This window comes from Eleginops maclovinus, chromosome 22 (genome assembly GCF_036324505.1).
Source record: "Eleginops maclovinus isolate JMC-PN-2008 ecotype Puerto Natales chromosome 22, JC_Emac_rtc_rv5, whole genome shotgun sequence".
In the NCBI taxonomy this organism is placed as follows: Eukaryota; Metazoa; Chordata; class Actinopteri; order Perciformes; family Eleginopidae; genus Eleginops; species Eleginops maclovinus.
The window spans coordinates 9,981,275-9,995,745 of NC_086370.1; the positions used below are offsets into that span (position 1 = coordinate 9,981,275).

The 14,471-nt window shown below is 40.8% G+C and overlaps 1 long non-coding RNA gene across 2 annotated transcripts in view; it reads right to left on the minus strand.

Annotated features, from left to right (window-relative positions):
- The window catches only part of LOC134858757 (uncharacterized), an 87,235-nt gene that overhangs the window by 54,965 nt on the left and 17,799 nt on the right, over positions 1–14,471 (minus strand). For both annotated transcript variants that reach the window (XR_010164996.1, XR_010164995.1), the window contains exon 3: positions 8,624–8,757. This is a non-coding gene — a long non-coding RNA (uncharacterized LOC134858757). The remainder of the gene's footprint in view (positions 1–8,623; positions 8,758–14,471) is intronic.

Below are 14,471 nucleotides of genomic sequence, written 5' to 3' on the forward strand. Positions count from 1 at the left end.
TATTCAATCATTGATCAGGAGGTCTGTTAACAGCATGCACTAACATCTCAATTCTCTGGTGAGATGAGTACCAAGTTCAATACCCACCCTCTGCTCTCATAGCCGGAGTGTTCTTTAGCTTGTCACAAGTATGCAAAGCCTCGTCTTTCAGTCTTCATTGACATTTCTCTTCCAAAGTCAATCTCAGCCACTTATTCACTCAGACAAGGAAAGAGCAGGTCTAGTGGATAAAGAAAAAGCAAGGACGCAATGTTCTTTAAAAGTTGTTTTTTTTTCGAGGCAGCTGCACAGTTTTTGTAATTTCTAAAAGAGTCTTGCTCTTCCCTGCCAATCTAGGGTGAAAAGTAGAAAATACTGCTTCTTTCTACCCAAAAGAATGGGAGTTTCATGGAGCTCGACAAGTGCAGAAACAACACTAACAGAAAGTGTTCCTTATTTTGCTGCTTATCCCCTGACCGACTGTATCTCTGTTAGTCAGCTTTAGTTCACCTATAGAGGTTGACAAGGCAGGAATCATGTTCTCTTGACACAGAAAGACACTTGACTCTAACCCTGATGTATCTATTTTTGTCCATCTTATACGACAAATGTCCTGTTTTTGACGCCTTCAGGCTGTCCAGTCTGTCCTTGGAGGACTTTCTCCTGACACTGTTTGAAAAGAACAATGGTTTGTCTAATGTCACCCTGACTTGTTTTTTGACTTTTTTAAATTTATTTTTTAGTATCCTGATAGGTCTACACCTTGAAAAACATTTTTGTTTGAGAAAGTAGGACTTGCTTTGGACATAATTAGTAAAAGTGCATGTGTGTGAAGCCCAATTATCCAGTTCAAGGAGAGAAGAGATGGCACTTTGTTTCCTCTGCTGGTAGAGCAAATGCCTTTTAAAAGCAAAGTATCTCTCGCTCTGGTGTGTGCCTTAAGGGTGTGCAGTAAGTATTAAGGACTCAAGAGACGCTGCGACACATGTTTTCAGCTGCATTGTCAATCAAAAACAGCTTGTGTTTGTCTATAGCCTACAATGATTCCACTGTGAAAGATAAATATGTACGCAAAGGCCATTTGGTACTGGATTTAATGAGTAGCACAACATGAGAGCATTTTTTTCAGCAGCAATTTAGGTGTTCGCGGATGTTCTTTTGGACTCACTAATGAACAAATGGCTGGGCATATGCCGCCTGACTTAGGTACATGCTGCAGCACGGCTCCAGAGTTAAAAGACCAAAGTAAGATTAATCACTGCTGCTGAGGGGATGCTATTCTTTGTTTCTGGTCAATTATGGTCTCTTTATAATAAAGACCCTGAACCAACATTACGCCTCTCACATACTATATGCCACTAATCATCGACAGCTCCTTAGGCACCTGTTTAGCTAAATGTTCACAGCAACAACAAGATGAGTTGTACATAAACAGGATCACGAGGCTAATACAATGTTGTCTCTGTGAGAGGAAAAGATGATTAAAACAACTATTATTTATCTTCCTCTTTCTCTTTCAACATGCTGATTGTAATGGGCTGATATTCAGTAAGATTATGCAATCAAGAGATCTGTATATACTTTTTAGTCTCTGATTTTACCCAAAGGGGGTAACAAATGCTCACCTGTGGTTAAACACTCTATTCCACATGGCTTAGAGCAGGGGTGTACTTCTTTAAAATATATGTAAACATATATTACACAGTAGCTTTTATCTGTTAATAAGCCCAAGTTTCAAATAAATGCCATCAATTAAAGTTGAGAACACTTTCATCAAATCTTTGTTGATATACAATGACCAATAACTTATTTGCATAACAAGCTTGAAATATACCCTTTATATTTCCCCTTGGCATAAGCAACCAGAGGATTGTGTTTTAAGGAATGAAAACAACAAAATAAATGAAACCCTGTGGAGACTTTTGAAGCATTTTCATGAATCAAGCATAATTTACCTATACTTGATTGATTTGTTTAACTTATGAGGCACTATACCTCTAGTGAGTTGCCCAGCCTTTGTATGTTTTTTCTGTATGTGGCCCTCAGTGAAAAAGTTTGACACCCCTGGCTTAGAGCAACAATCATGTCCGCGTAGTTTAGTCTCATCTCTTGCATCGTTCACTGCCCAGAAGCAGCACATTCAGTTGGTCAGAGGCAACAAGTTAGCAGCTAGTAGGCAGCACAGTATTATTTGGTAAATAACTGAGCTAATGGCTAACGTCAATGGAGGAGGATGCATTATGCTGCTGTCAAGTTATATGCGTTAAATATATTATCCGGCAACGGTGAATTACATTGTCATTTTGTGTTTGAATGTTTGAAAGTTAAATTATGTTTTTGTCAAACAAGAACAAATTGGTATTGGCCATGCAGCCCACAAATCTTCAGGAAAAAAAACGTGATCGGGATATCTAACAAAAGGTAAGAACTAGAAAGCAAAAAGAAGTGTAGCCTGTTCGGAACCAGCTCTGTATCTGTAGAGAGACAGCTTTTAGTGAGAAGGCCCAGCAGTGGATCAAAGTGAACAGCGACACCTCTTAGCCAGGTCTGATCTGGGAACAGGGTAGTGAAGCACAGCTCTCCCTGCAGTCTGAACATGACTCATGGTATAGTGAATATTTCATGGCAGGCGTCTCAAAGCTGACAGCAGTTCTTGCCACAGGGCAGCTCTGATAGACAGATGAAAGTGTGTATCGAGGAGTTTAATATTCATAAAAATGTAGAGGTACGAATCATATATGGACACACATGATGACGTAAACTATCTAACACAGTAGACGCGTTCTCAGAGAATAGTCTATTTCCTGGCTTTATAGAGAGAGCTGGGATGTTGAGCTGTGATTTACCTATATACAAACATTTCCCCGTAGGCCTATTAAAGAGCCTCTCTTGAAAACATGTCTCCTCTTGAAGGCAGAGTAACAGTATCATTTAAACACTGTGCAACATAAAGCTATGCCATATATATCTGGTTAATAAGGTGCTTGGTTATGTACTATTTCACTGTCACCCACACACATTCATTTTTGTTTTAACACAGTGCTTACATAACTGCACCACACTAAGCTAAGCCATTAAATGCATTGTTGCTCTTACAATAGTTTTAGAGGGCAGCATTCAGCATCAGCTGCTCTGTGACAGGCTCTCAGGAGAGGCCGAATCATGTACTCTCATTATAGAGCAGACAAACCAAGTGTCCCAAAACCCTCCCCTCCAGCCCTACTTTCTCAAGGTTATTTTCAAAGATAGCTCATGTCTTGGAACAGTATGTGGGTTGGGCTTTAAGTAAGCCCTGTCACTAGAGATATGGTGTAACCCTATGCAGTAGAAGTGAGGGGGCTTCAGAGGCCACTGAGAGACGTGTGTAACTAATTTAAACCCCTGGGAGGTCTGGATGGGAGCTGGCTTTTGTCCCGGCAGAATAAAGTCAGGACACTTAAGTTCTGGGAGCGTTGTGCTTAACACACAGCAAAGCCACTGACAACTTGTGTGTCAGCATTGCAGCACTTAAAGGTAATGAGATGTATGCTTTCTGCTCCATAAAGTGTGACCGCCTTGAGAAACCCAAGAAACAATGGTGTCCATGTTCTGCCTAGGAGCGCAAAACAGACTTACATCATATAGATAGAATTGGCATATAACACAGTTAGTACGATTATGGACTCAAGAGAGGCATGGTCCTTCTGTCAGTGATATTCTAGCCTTTACTTGCTCCCCACACGGGATGGAGTGCCACTTTTATGGCTCGCTGGATTCAAAGAGATGAATCCCTACAAATAAAAGGATGTTCTTATTTACTCAATTCAGGAGCGTGCATCGGCAATATCTTTTTAATAAAAGCAGTCACATTCTCTATTTCTAAACGTATTGCACTGTGGAGGTGAAGCGAGCTGACTGCTACAGCTCTGTACAGTATCCCTTTTGGTGGGCAGCCAGGCATCACTAACATTGATTTCTTTTCTTTTATAGTGCAGTATAATGAGCTACTTTCAGTCAAGATCTGTCACCACGCATTACTGTCGGACCACACTAAATGAAAGCTATGCTGCCTTTCAGGCCCTTTTAAATGCATGGCTAGATGACTTTATGCAGGCAGGCTGGAAAACTGGCACACTGTGCAAACGGCTTGCATTGGATCATCTGTGCTTCTTTATCTGATGTGTTCAAACTCTAATGTTTATTCTGTTTTATTTGAGCCATATGTTCATGCATAGGGAGCTATTTCGAGAAGGAAACAGAGATAAAGGGTGGCACCTCAGGGTAAGATGTATATGGATGCCCCTTTCCAACATTATATCACAACTTCTGAGCCTGAATTCAGTCTTTCCCTTTGAACATGTAGTATTGCACTGCGGGGGCATTCAAATATAGAATCTGGATTTAATTCCTATTTTTTTAATGAGTTTTCATCTGGTTCCCACATTCCCCTTTCCAATATTAGCTTGTTTCTCCATAGTGGGTGGACATCATTTTTATTTCCTTGAATATGAAAGCACTTCATCAAAGACTTGAGTGATAAAATTGCTAGATGACGGCATAGAAAAAGGTGTCATCAAAGCAGTTTATCTGTTATATAACTGTTACATAAAGAAGGAAACCAAACTATACAGCATCTAAATTACAGCAGGGCAGCCCTTCACATCGGCATCTCGCCTGAGGCTAAGATCAGGAGACATCCAGATGGCAAGTCTTTCCCTCCTTCTTTCTCACTACTTCTCCCTGTTTGACTCACGACTGTTTAATCGTATTGTGTCGGTCTTGCATTATAATGTCTAAAGAACAACTATAATGAGAAAAGAAACAGAGTAGTAAACATTCGTGACAAGGGTAAAAACTGAAACATATCCATTATAATAAAACTAATCTCTATATGTCTTTAATATCCTTTTATGTGTTTGTATTAGCATCTGCATTTAAATGCAAGTCCAATTTGATAAAAAAGCACCAAAGACCACATCATTGAATAATCAACATTTGAATTTAAAACAATATGATACACAAGGATCATATTAAACGTTTGTGTGAAAACTAACAAGGTATACAAACTGAAAGAGGTGACAATGAATGAGATACATGCTTGAGATGCAGCGTGTCTTAATCGCTGCATGGTGTTTATATTGGTGTGTGTAGCACACTGGGGCTAGGCCTCGCAGCAGATGCTCTGGCCTCTTCATGTGTATGTACTAAGCAGGAGTAAAGAATCGTCATCCAGGCAGGTAATTGGCTGCTGTTTACATTGCCGTTGGCTTCTCCCTCCTCCCCTGCTTGGCACATCTGTAGTGTTCATTAGAGCTGAGAAGCTCTGTGCTCAAATCTGGCCTCCCAGTCTGTTCACTTTGCAAGTTCAAATTGCAGATGCTGGATCAGTGCTCATATTGATGTTAGGAAAATCAAAAGATCTAGTTAAATAGACCTTCAGAGTAGTTTTGGAACAGCAGTTGTTATGTAGATGCAGACATATTTAAGATTTGAGTCATTCCTGAATGCAAGATTTCATCCAAACTGTTTTTTTTCCTTTAGACTTTTGAAATATGTTAACGTTTTGTTGGAGATCCACGCAGAAGGGTTTAGAAGATACCATAGAAGCAGAAGTAGAGGGAAGAAAACAACGCGCACAAAAATGGAAAGTCAGCTAACAGAGGGAGTCTTGGAAAGGCGCCGAAAGCTGTTTGTGGATGAAGGCTTACCCCAGGTGCTCGAACACCAGATGGAGAAACAGCTGAATCAAGAACCAGGGAAATAGACTCGTCATCAGCTCCAGCCTCAAAATTAAACCTCCTAACCAAAGTGAGATCGACAGAATGAAGGACAAGGGTAGACTTAAATGCTAACAACAGCTCGTAAAAGGACAAATTAAAATTCAAAGCGGTTTCACGCAAGGATGATTTGACTCTCAAACCCAAGGCTTAATAGATTAAATCAGAGAATTATGTGCATGGCAACCTTTCTATTAATTACTGATTTCAGAACATATTAATTATACAATCATAGTCTATGTGTGTGCAGCAATACGAGGAAAAGGGGATAAGTGCTCTTCCTTATCTTTATTCTGGAAGTTAGAATACTATTCAGCAAATGCATCCTTTAATGATTTACCGTATGGGATATCATGAAGGGAATTTGTCACACCACATTTCCTCATGCCTCTTTAAGAATGCAGAATATGATACTTAAGCCACGGAGATGGCAGGGATCTGCTTATCTAAGACAGAGAGCAAGAGAGTTTTGTTTTAATCATATTAATGTGTACTCTGAGCATCGTCACTGTTTGTGGTTGAGTCTGAGTAATCACCATATTGCTATTGAGCTCTACTTGTAATGATTTATTGACGTCTCTATGCGTCTTTATAATCCCAGAAGTTTATCTGCAATCTCCAAGCTGCTCCCATGGATTATTATTAAAACAACGGTGATGCAAAAGTTATGCAATGAAGGCAAGGTCTATTAAATATATTACGAGATGCAAAACAGATCTGTAACTATAAAGGTGTTACTGCAGTTTGTCAATGCAGCTCATAAAGCACGGCTAGTTTTTACAATTACTCTGCATGGTCGAGGTTCTCTAACTGCATTGCACTGTGATTTTAAATCACTTTTACAATATATGTGGTCCGCTACACATATTAATGATCGTGAACATGATGAAGTGACTGGATATGTTTGGAATATATTTTGCTTTCACACTCAGCCATTAACCAGCATGTGTATTCTGTATGAGAGTGTCCACTGGATTACATTTACACTGAATAACTGAATATCTGTTTGATACATACTGAAAATTTGAAAAACTTTGCTATAAAACACTAAACTAAATGTCTCCTTTGCTGACTATTAATGTATTGTAATGTATTAGAATCTGAGCCAACTGGTGAGATGTATGTACCTTGTGTATGTGTGATCTTATTTAAATGTTGTTTACAGAGTTACAATGAATGCTTGTATTTTAGCTCCATTATTTTCCACACTGACCGCTTGCTCATTTTAAACAGCTACACTGTGTACTTTTAATTAGACGCCAACACATTTTTCAGTGTATACAAGCGACTTTTTTGACAAGTACTTTCACAGAGCACATTTTAAAATGACTACAGAGGAATGTAGCTAATTTTGAACTAAACAACAATTACTTGGCCCGCAACATGTTCTCTTGTTTTTCCTGTCTCTTCTTAGCTTTGTCACTGGGAAATCACGTCACTTGTGGCTGTGGAAAGATAACAATGACCCATAATAACACGTGACATGTTTGTGTGTGTGTGTGTGTGTGTGTGTGTGTGTGTGTGTGTGTGTGTGTGTGTGTGTGTGTGTGTGTGTGTGTGTGTGTGTGTGTGTGTGTGTGTGTGTGTGTGTGTGTGTGTGTGTGTGTGTGTGTGTGTGTGTGTGTCCATTTTCAAACATTTTAACCATCAGTGTTAACATGGCAGTAAATGCACTTTAAATAGTAATATGTTAGGCAGTGCAATCCAACCATTGCGCTGTATGGTAATGAAATTATGGGGGTCTTGTCAGTCACATACATGTAGGGTTAAACATCCAACATAATCTTTACATGCAGCATTTTACAGCTACATCGAACCCATACACGGAAAAACACCACCACTATCACTCTAATGAGCTCCAAAGCCAGAGCTGAGCCAAGAAAATAGTTCACAACGTCAGTTTGTTCTGAGGCGAACTACCCCCTCCCAGATACACACTGACCAGTCTCACAACAACACATCAGTGTCAAACCAATTTTAACACAATGTCAAAAAAACTAATAACCCAAGTAGATTAGAATGCATTCTAATAAAAAATAGATTATGAATTGGCAGAATATCCCTGTTCTGTCAGAGATACAGAGCAGAAACAGATCATTACCAAGTGCAGGCTCAGTGACACCCAATTGTCAATCTAATAAAAGAGAAAGGCACAAAAATCCTGCAACCAAGCCAAAGCAGAATTGTGTATACTGTGGGATAGGTGAGGCTGAAACAGAAATGCACTTCTTTCTAAAATGTAAAACACACATTGAAATAAGGAACCTTCATTTTGACTAATTAAACGACGCCAGGGAGCTTTGGAGCCATTTTGGCACGTCAGTTGTATTTAGTTTATTTTACAATCACTATCAGTTGCATCCAAATATTGCAAAACTAAAGTCCACCGTTTCCCATTTGGGTACTTTAAAAAGGTCCAGAACATATTTCTGCCAATGTCGTTTGTTCCTCTTCACAAGAACAGTTTACCCGTGGTTAAATCGGCCTCAAATGTTGCTCGTTAGTGCTTTATGGGCCCCATCCTGGAAACGGAATCCAGTATACTCTACATGCCAGAGTGTGTTGTTTCCTTTCAGAAATAATAAAAGCTGAGGTCTAACTAGTTGAGGTTCAAATGTATCCATACCGGCTACAGCCATCATGATGTGCTTATTTTTACCAGATTAAATCATTTCTGGATGATGCCATCCTGTCGACCTTACAACTAAGATAGTTTGAGAGGAAACATTAAAAACTGTCCCTGAAAATCAGTCCTAGTCTGGCCCCATCCCGGCGGTGTCAGCGCCTGGACAGCCCCACTCGGGGACCTCTCACTCGTTCTATTACCTTACTGATTGCCATGGGAGATTAGCTGACCTCAGAACCTGAGAAGAGCTGGTATTACTCACCTTGACCAGGCCCCCTCTGCTCTGCAGGTTTCCAATCAGAACTGGCGCCCACTTGGAGGTCATGGTTCTCTCTGGTATCTGCTTGTGACAAATAGCTGCAGGAGGGTTGGCCCACTGAGACGAGATGAGAGAGTCTGTGTAATGCAGAGAGGGAGAAAAAGGTAAGAGTAGGTGAGCAGGACAGGCCTACAGATTGGGGAGCCCCCCGGCAGGGGAACAATCCTCAGGGCCGCCCCTGTGCATCACGCCACAAGAGAGGAGACATTGTCATGATTAATAAAGGATTGTAGCACTGAGCAGCAGTAAAGTAAAGTATCACACAGGACACTAATGAAGTTGTGCTTCTTTTAAATTCTGTTGTCATGAAATATTAATTGTAATTCAGGGGATTAAGGCACTGAAAGTTTTTACTCTGAGCCAACAGGCCTATCATTTTAATAACATCATCCAGTGACTTTTCTACAGCCCGAGCTCTTGACTCTGATCATCATGCATGCATCTCATGCTCCCTCTTGAGAATTCCTAGTATAGTCTTTTCTGATTATCATCTTAGTGTATGTCTTACCTTCAGTTCACCTCAAAACTTTTAGAAACACACACTTACAAAAGGAAGCAGAGAGAGTAGAACAGAAAGGGGGAGGCAGAGAGAGAGAGAGAGAGTTCATGTTTAAACATGAGGGAGTTTTGTTGCCTGTGTTTTGCTCTGAGCCATAATTAAATTCTTAATTAGCGAGCCCTCTGGAAGAAATACAAGATGTAATTCAATTTAAGGCACTAACTCATTTGGCCAACAGTAAAGAAGAAAAGAGAGGGGAAGAGACAGTGCGGAGGTAAGGAGGCAAACCCGGCGGTAACAAATGAGCACACTGTTTTAAATTTAACTCGCTGTGTTAATGCTGCTTCTGCAAATATATCTATATCTCCATGAAAATCTCAGAGAACTACATCCTCCATGTATCCCAGCCTGAAGAGGAATGAAAGACAGACTGAAGGGATGGATTTATTCCTACACATTCATTAATCCAACTGAAGATATGACTGCCATTACCCTGCTGAATGGATTGATTATTTGCGGCACCAGTCCTGTCCTTGTGTGCATAGAGACCAATTTCATAGAAAGAGAACATGGAGAAGTTACGATTATCAGAAAACTAACTTTAGGCAAAAATAAAAAGTAGTCTGAGTGCTGCACTTGAAATTCATGCATCACCTCTACTCCGTCATACACATTTCATGATCCAGATTATCTCTCTCCTTAACCCTCAGCCCTGACCATGCCATGCTGGACCAGGAAACCATCAAGCCCTCCCCACAGGCTGGCCTGAAAACTCCAACTCATCCAAGTGGGAAATAGAGAATCCATTTTTTAATATGTCTGCTAAGGTCTTTAGTCATGCCTGGTCTCTCCCTGTGCCTGCCTGACCTACCCCAGAACAGCTGTGACATAGCTGTGAGGCTCCAAGGAGGAATGTGGATTTGCTGCAGCCCTTTGATGTGTCAGCAGTGCGTTGGCGGCACACCTCTGTGCAATATTGAAATGTGATGCAATGACGATAGGTAAGGGTGAAGAAGTGCCTGGGGCTGATTGAATATGCTCTGCCCTGCACGGCATTCCCTGCCTCTAGGTTCCAAATTCACCCCTTGAAATTGCAGATGTGGAGTGTGTTTGTGTAGATGCATGTGGGTGTGCTATTTTAAGTGTGTATGAGGTGAGCAGTCAGGTTAAAAAGTACAAAATATAAATGTATGTGTTTGCATAATTTCCTGTGTTACTCCAATTGTTCTTTTGACCCATTTTCCTTCTAAAAAAATAAAATGATTTAAAAAAAAATATGACGCATTTATTTCGAAAGATCCTCCCTCCTGTCAGAATGTCTGACCCCATTTACTGATGGTGAGCTGGAGGGTCATCTCCCAGGTGATTCAGTGAACAGAGAGGCAAGCTGACAAATGTAGTCATGGTCCGACCTTCACAGCCACTGCAGAGCTCTGCTGATCTGGAAGTAAGCAGCCGGCATCCTGGGACGATGGAGGCCTTGTGGCCGATGGAGTAGAGCTGAGAGTGAGGGGGATGATTGTGCAGTCAGATCAGCTCTGCAGAGGCGAGGGTTTAGAGGCTTTAACGTGTACGCAGCACATGTAATCCCCGAGCCCCAGGGTAGGACTGTGTGCCAGTAGGATTCTCAGCAGTGATGCCATTCTGACGGAGACCAGGAAAAGATGTTCTATGATAAAATATATCCGCTTAATTAAGTCAAGGATGCATGAGACTTCTTTTTACACTCTACAAAGTCAAAAAGACTCAGGGTTCTGATGTTTATCTTCCAGCTTTATCATAAAATACCCCTGAAGGGGCACAGTTTGTCTGCTTGCATCTCAACATATGAATGGGTTTTCTTTGATTCATCAAACACAATCAGCAGATTTAATGAGTGTGCGTGAAGATCCTGCTCTCAGCACAGTGTTGTCATGCAGCTCTGCATGACAACCCCATCATCTAATTATCTTTTTAGGCATACTATTCAAAATATCAGGGGTATTCGATTACAAATTCTTCGTCTGCTCGACAGAAACTGGAAACTGTGATCTCCACAACAAGATGAGGACATCGTGCTGATTGAAGACTACTGCGTTCTGCTTTCTGCGCCTCCTACCCTTCCCTTCCCTTGGTTCACACCTCCCAGTGGGAGGGTGAGGAAACCACGCATCAGCACTGCCGCATTGTGCAGGAAAAAAGCAGACGGAAAATGATGCTCTTTTGTAATACCTAAGCCTGGTAGAGATAGTCACAATTTTTAGCACAATCAGAGAAAAAACAAGACAAATCTAATACTCAGTGCATTTCATAAACTTATAAGCATTAGGAAGGTGGATGGAGGCCTGTATCACAAATAACAGTTCTACTATGACTTTGATTAAATGCAATGCAAATGCATTTAATTCTGTACATAGACAAAATACATTCAATCTAATTTCAGTAGTTAAAAAAAAGACCCATTGCATGAATTTAAGATTAAGAATCTTTACTTTTTCACCAACTATTAAGTTGAGAATATTTTTTGAAATGAGCTAATCAGCCCCCAAAGGCCACTTCATCTTTCCATCGTTGTGTAAAACTAATTGAGAATTAGAAACGTCTTACAGCAACTCAGAGCTGCTGCGTGAAGTAGAGTGAATCAAACCAGGATGATTACTCATTTGTACAGTTGATCATTTCCTTTTCAAAGTAGCATTAATGACCTGCCTGTAATTATATCAATCCTCATTTATATCCTTGAATTCGTTTCCCCCTTTTTCTGACTAAGCAGCCACTTCATGACATACGTACTGTGAGCATGTGAGCAACAGTTGATGTAACTCATAATTAATGCAATCAGATACATGATCTCGATATTCTAAAGGGGTCTTCAGAGAAAATCAATCTCATGAGTATGTGAAAAAACACTAAAAACGACTGATCTTATCAGAAAGAATCCACATGGCGTTTCAAAAGTCACTCTGCTATTTTGAAAACGGGTTTGAACGTGAACTATATTCCCACATGTACAGTGGGGCAAAAAAGTATTTAGTCAACCACCAATTGTGCAAGTTCTCCCATTTAAAAAGATGAGAGAGGCCTGTCATTTTTATCATAGGTATACCTCAACTATGAGAGACAGAATGAGAAAAATAAATCCAGGAAATCACATTGTAGGATTTTTAAAGAATTAATTTTCAAATGATTGTGGAAAATAAGTATTTGGTCAATAACAAAAGTTAATCTCAATACTTTGTTATATACCCTTTGTTGGCAATGACAGAGGTCAAACGTTTTCTGTAAGTCTTCACAAGGTTTTCACACACTGTTGCTGGTATTTTGGCCCATTCCTCCATGCAGATCTCCTCTAAAGCAGTGATGTTTTGGGGCTGTCGCTGGGCAACACGGACTTTCAACTCCCTCAAAAGATTTTCTATGGGGTTGAGATCTGGAGACTGGCTAGGCCACTCCAGGACCTTGAAATGCTTCTTACGAAGCCACTCCTTCGTTGCCCTGGCGGTGTGTTTGGGATCATTGTCATGCTGAAAGACCCAGCCACGCTTCATCTTCAGTGCCCTTGCTGATGGAAGGAGGTTTTCACTCAAAATCTCACGATACATGGCCCCATTCATTCTTTCCTTTTCACGGATCAGTCGTCCTGGTCCCTTTGCAGAAAAACAGCCCCAAAGCATGATGTTTCCACCCCCATGCTTCACAGTAGGTATGGTGTTCTTTGGATGCAACTCTGCATTCTTTCTCCTCCAAACACGACGACTTGAGTTTTTACCAAAAAGTTCTATTTTGGTTTCATCTGACCATATGACATTCTCCCAATCCTCTTCTGGATCATCCAAATGCCCTCTAAGCAAACTTCAGATGGGCCTGGACATGTACTGGCTTAAGCAGGGGGACACGTCTGGAACTGCAGGATTTAAGTCCCTGGCGGCGTAGTGTGTTACTGATGGTTGCCTCTGTTACTTTGGTCCCAGCTCTCTGCAGGTCATTCACTAGGTCCCCCCGTGTGGTTCTGGGATTTTTGCTCACCGTTCTTGTGATCATTTTCACCCCACGGGGTGAGATCTTGCGTGGAGCCCCAGATCGAGGGAGATTAGCAGTGGTCTTGTATGTCTTCCATTTTCTAATAATTGCTCCCACAGTTGATTTCTTCACACCAAGCTGCTTACCTATTGCAGATTCAGTTTTCCCAGCCTGGTGCAGGTCTACAATTTTGTCTCTGGTCTCCTTTGACAGCTCTTTGGTCTTGGCCATAGTGGAGTTTGGAGTATGACTGTTTGAGGTTGTGGACAGGTGTCTTTTATACTGATAACGAGTTCAAAAAGGTGCCATTAATACAGGTAACGAGTGGAGGACAGAGGAGCCTCTTAAAGAAGAAGTTACAGGTCTGTGAGAGCCAGAAATCTTGCTTATTTGTAGGTGACCAAATACTTATTTTACCGAGGAATTTACCAATTAATTCATTAAAAATCCTACAATGTGATTTCCTGGATTTTTTTTTCTCATTTTGTCTCTCATAGTTGAGGTATACCTATGATAAAAAATTACAGGCCTCTCTCATCTTTTTAAATGGGAGAACTTGCACATTGGTGGCTGACTAAATACTTTTTTGCCCCACTGTATATGTATGATCAAATGAATAAGTCAAATTAAATCAGATTATTAGATTAAAGGCAAAGTGTAATCAGGATCTCTTGTCTTAGTGAGGACTCTTACAGGCGGTGCATGATGTGCGTGCTCATTTACCTCGAAAGGAGATGAGAGTAGCTGTTTAGCCGTTGGAAAAATGACACCATAATGTCTAACAGGCAGCTATTTGAACAAGAATAAATGAAATTTCAATCTCTTTAAAGCATCTCAGCGACAGAAGCTAAAGCCATGTTCCAGGGCATTCATTGTTTTCTTGCTATTCAATAACTCATTCTCATTTCAACAGAAGCTCTTGTTTTTCTAGAATGTGCGTATTTTGTGTGAAGTACCCGTCAGCCAGGAACCCGCCTTGAGACAAGCTTATTCATTCCATCACCTGTCTGCAACACATCTCTCTGAGCTCCTGACTTGTGTGCCGCCAGCTTGACATGCTGCAGCGAGTCCACGATATCTCCCTCTAATAGGAAGCCAGGCTTTAACATGCTCTGTGCTGCGTGCAGAGTAGATTGATGGGCTGTGAGCCACTTTTAAATACAGTTTGCCGTTGGTTTGAGGGGGTTAATTATATCTAGGTCACTGTTTTTTGATGAGATCTAAGGATGTGTACCAACCAACACAAGCAGTGGGGGGGGGGAAGCTGCATATAAGAACATCAACACAAAAAAA